Raw genomic sequence first — 5,505 nt, 5'->3', positions numbered from 1 at the left:
ATGCATGGATTGTGATTTTTTTATTGTCGCTTACACTGATATTTGAGCGATGGATTACAAGTACCAAATGATGGACTTGATGACAAATTACTTTGTAAAAGATATGCTACTCCTTTAATAAAAATACGGAGAAGCAAAAGCTCAAAATTGTACACAAGTGACATTAAAGATCCACAATGTCCAAAGTCGATTTTCATAGCACCAGATGAAGAACAACTTGTCCACATTGAGTAGATCTTTACTTTCAAAGTAATAACCTCTCCTTAAGAATTGATGGCACCAAAACTTAAATTGTTGATTTATTTGTTGAGTAGATCATCTGTACCCATAATATCTTTTTTACCTTTCATTTATTTGTTGATTTATTTTATGTAATTTCTGAAGGCTTCAATTTATTTTATTTTATCTATGTTATTCTTAGATTTGAACTTATTAATTGAAATGGAATACTAGATTTGAATATTGCAATAGATAATATATTTGTTGCAACAGATGACATATGTATTAGAAATAATCAAACAGATTTAGACATATGTTGCAACAGATAAACTATTTGTCAGAACAGATAGACTATCGGTTACAACTAATAGACAATCTGATGCATTATAAGAAATTTAATTTTCATAACAGATAGACTATATTTTACAATTTATAGAAAATCTATTGCATTATAAAAAATTCAATTTTCACAAAATATAAAAATTGGCATGAAATAAAAATTGTCATGGTGTTTGTGTTTTTACATCATCTTTTTTATACACAGACTCCAAGCATTTAGTTAGTACCCCATAAGAACAAACCTCTTGCATACTTGCAATAGTGTTGTCTCATATAAAGGTTGTTGGGTTAGACATTTCTGTGCTGGACAACAAACATTTGATGTGCGCAAGTACATACAACCCGCATGCGGCACCGATTTTATTTTTTAGAAGGTCCTTGACCTTGTTTCAACCTTTAAAATCATGTTTCCTTCAACAGTTTCACTAGCAAATGATTCATCAGTCTACTCTGCCTCAACAAGCTGGGGAACAATTCCAATAGCGACTGCATCTTTGTAATACCCCGTACTTCTACCTAGCTTAAAATTGTCCCAAAAATGTTAAAGACTTGTTTCAAAGATGAATCCACTTTTATAAGTGTGGTATTTTCAATATTTTTACTTTTTATCATGTGGGGAATCAAATAAGATTTTCATCGATACCAAATTCTCCCAAATCCGACACCCAGGTGAAGAGTTAGAGCCTTTTTAGTGAGACAGTGTATCACCTGAGCCTTCAGCGCGACGCAGAGATAGCTCAAATGGCAATTGTTAATTTCCAGTATTGGTCTACGATAGTGGCATATCACGTCAAACTTCCAGGTCACAGACAAGGTGGCAACATGATAGCTCCGCATCGCCCCACCATGTAATTTCCCATTTATCACTTTCCATAGACGCGGCGCTAAAGGATGAAAATCGGGAAATTTTTGTCAAAAATTAAAGACGCGTCCAGGGTTAAAAGGGTCAATTTCCCACCCCCTATAATATCCTATAACACATGATTCAGCCATATTTTATCCAAAATATAGGGTTTCTCTCAAGTTTCTCTCAAGAACAAGCTAGGATTTTCAATTGGGAATTCAAATTCAAGACTCAAATTCAAGAATCTCTCCATCAATCTTCATTGAATCAAGAACTAAGGTATGCATAGTGTTCATTCGTGGATCCCTTTCATCCATGAAGCCCAAGAATCCTCTTTTAAATGTTATATCATGATATTTATGTGGTGAATTTATTATTTTCACGTTGTTATGGTGGTATGACTACCAATATTAAATCTTTATCATGCTTCCATGAAACCATGTTAGTATAGGGTTGAAATTCATGCAATATAGTTAAATAGTGGAACCCTGTGGTATTAAATTAATGATCATACCTATGCTCTATGTGTGCATGCAAGGTGCTTGATAATATGCCCCAATGAATGAATGACTATCAAGTACATAGTTTCCATGTCTCAAGATTATGTCATGCCTCTTAAGATATGCTATACCTACTTGATTAAAATGATTCCCATGCAAAACCAATGCATTGTGATTGCTTGATGAGATGTTCATAAGATTAGAAGCATGAAATTATGCCATGTTTACATGCATTACTATCCATTTACAACATTATGATGATCGTATGTTTCATAAAATTCCCAACTATGAAATTATGAATTTGTGGACATTGGTCATGCGATCGAAAGTGTCAAGCCTTGTCAGTTTCATTCTATCGAGTCCTGGGGGCACTTGTACCCAACAACTTAGCTGTGTCCCTAGAGCCATGTCATGTTTTCATGATACTCTCAGACAAGCCACGATCCATAAAACTCAATCAGTCATATGACTTAGGAAATCTCAGTAATCTCAGTAGTTCAGTAATCTCCGTGATCTCAGTATTCCTTGTAAGTCGTAGTAACTTCAGTACTCTCAGTCAGTCCTCAGATCTCAGTAGCATTCCTTCAATCAACGGACTCAGTAAATTCAGTTCAGCTCCTCTAAACGATACCATCAGTTAATCAGTTTAGTTTAGTTAGATCAGTTTAGTTTAGTTAATCCATTTAGTGTCTATTCAGTTGGAAGTAGGATTTAGCACTGAGTGAACCCAAGGATGGGGACTCACTTGTTATTCAATAGAGGGTGTGATCCTTAGAAGCAATCCTTGTATTCTAGAACTACGTAGCTAGCTTAGGTTGAGATGCACCCTACGTATTTAGGGATATATATACATCTCATTTGGGTTATATACTAGGAGGGGTTGATGGAAGAGCTCCATGTCAGTGAGGGTATACTCACAACAGGTCTTTACTCGTGGTATGGTACTGACACCCTTCCAATTGGGGTTATAGGTTGGACCCCACTAATTCAGTTCTGGGGCATGTCGGTTAGATGATTACCTCCCACAGTCTCAGTTTTAGTCTCTATCTTAATCTCAGTAAAAGAACTCAAATAGTTTTTTAGATTTCAGGACTGTCAGATATAGTCAATTCAGATATAGTATGGAACTCAGCTAGTTCCATCAGATTCAAAACTGTCAGATATAGTCACTCATGTTATCAGTTATACCAGTTTTTAGAACTCATGTTATCAGTTATATCAGTTATCCAAACTCATGTTATTAGTATTCAGCTTCAGGACTATTACATACAGTCAACCAACCCAGTTCTTCATAATCAAAATTGTCAGAAATAGTTATTCATGTATTAGTAACATAATATCAACCCCTCAATATTCAGTAATACAGTATCAGTCTTTCTCACTCATCAGAGACTCAGATGTCAAAATCAGTTGACTCAATAGTTAGAACTCAGTATTCAGTCCTATCACGATGTCAAATACAGTTACGTATGCATATATGTATTCTCACGTTCATGTTAGTTACTTAGTTAGTATTGTTCATGCATATGAACCTATTGTATTCAGCCTACCTCACTTCTATACCAGTATATTCAAAGTACTAATGCATTTGCGCTATGGTGTCTTATACCATAGGTTTAGAAGCACGAGTTCCAGAGCATCAGTAGCATCTCGATTTAGCAGTCAGAGTCAGTTGTGAGTCCTCATCCTTCGAGGACATGATGATTACATTATTATTTTAGTTTTTAGTTTATTTTAATAGTCAAAGTTAGTTGGGACATGTTCCATCAACTCCTTATTCAGACAGTTTAGAGGCTTTTAGACTACAGTATGTTCAGACAGTTATTTAAGTTATTTTGGTATTATTATACCATATTTTCAGTTATGTATTAGTATTGAACCTTATGGGATTCTAGTTCATGTTTCCATATCATACAGTATAATATGTTGTGTTCAGGTACAGATATCAGTTATGGATTATCTTGTGGTCCTTCGGGTCATGAGCACCGTGTAGCATTTTGGGTACTAGATTTGGGGCATTACAATCTTAGTAAAAAAATTTCCTCATCGAAGAAAGGCAAGTTACAGTCATAAAAATTCATCATTCCCTCCTCAAACAGTATCTCAATAGCCAGAAAATGTTTTTTCTCCACGTTCGTGATTGCAAGAATCCTCTTTTCTTTGGTCTAGTCCTTGTTGTGTAGATATGGCCTCTTCCCTCTAACATAATTATTCATATCTTTATCTCATTCAAACCCTGAAACTAATGAATCAAATCCTGGGCCACTGGGAGTTGATGCTAGCTTAATGAGGTCAGCGTACCAATCCTTGAAATTATTATAGAATCTGAGGTCCATTATCTTATCGGCAGTATCATAAGCTTCCGGGTATACTAATTATCTTCCCCTCATGAGGCAGAAAATTTCATCAACATACTGTGATCTAAGAAGACAATTTTTAAATAGGTTAGTAATTTTAAAAAAGAAAAACAAAGTGGAAAGATGCAACAGATGGTCCATCTATTGCATTGGTTTTTCCAAATCTGTTAATAGATTACCCATCTAATGCCACTTATGCAATAAATGGGTAATCAAATGAGTAGATTAGAAGGCTAGGTTAGGAAAATTAAACTTACCTTATCCACGTATCACTGATGCATATCTGTCATATTCTTAAAGTCTTGGGGCAAAAGGTATGCATGGTGAATTCTTTTACGAGTTGCTTGGAATTCATGGTTTTTTGCAAAGCAGGCTTCTGTTTGGCGTCACATTTCGCGCATATGTCCACCCTTTTCAATGGTCCTTGAACTTCAACACTTTTGTAAAGGAAGCAATTGTAATTTTTTTGGTTTCATAATTGAGAGTATATGTCTAATTGCTCTTTTCTTCTTCCTAACGGCCACTATATGAGTGTATGGCATACTCACTTTCTTGGATGGTATGACATCCCTCTTGGATTTTAATTCCTCGATAGCTTTAGTGATAGCCTCTAATTTTTCAAAGAGCTTATCATGTCTGTCAGTGCACTCCTTGTATTTACAATAACATAAGGGTGAAAAGGGGTGAAAGGGACCACTATAAGGGTTAGCGGGACCGGTGTAAGGGGGAGAAGGATTGGTATAAGGGTGAGAGGGACCAGTGTAAGGGGTGATTTCAAACATATTTACTTTTTTGAGCATGAACATGCTCATCATCACGACTGGCAGCAATAACAACATGGCTTCCACTAATATCAACAACTCCACCAGCAATACCCCTAGAAGTAGCACCCAGATCTGTTGCAGCAGGTTGGTCATGAAGAGCTTTAACATTAAAATGACCTTGCCTAACTACTCTTCTTATAGTTGTTGCTCCAGCCAATTCCTTCTTTATTAACTCCATTGTTGGGTATACTATTGTATAAACAAGACCTAGAGTAATAAAAAAAAGTCATTCCCAACTCCTACTTAGTAGGCACAATCCATGGAAGCACAACCTAAAAGCAAGGGTAGATGCATTTAAATCAAATGATAATTTGCAGTTAGTTGGGCAATGTGTTAACACAGATAACTTATGCAATAAATAATCTTTATGGTGCAATAGATGATTCATATATAACAAAAGATTAATGTTCAGTTGTATTAGA

Source organism: Capsicum annuum, chromosome 7, assembly GCF_002878395.1.
Source record: "Capsicum annuum cultivar UCD-10X-F1 chromosome 7, UCD10Xv1.1, whole genome shotgun sequence".
Lineage (NCBI taxonomy): Eukaryota > Viridiplantae > Streptophyta > Magnoliopsida > Solanales > Solanaceae > Capsicum > Capsicum annuum.
This window is presented reverse-complemented; position numbering follows the sequence as displayed.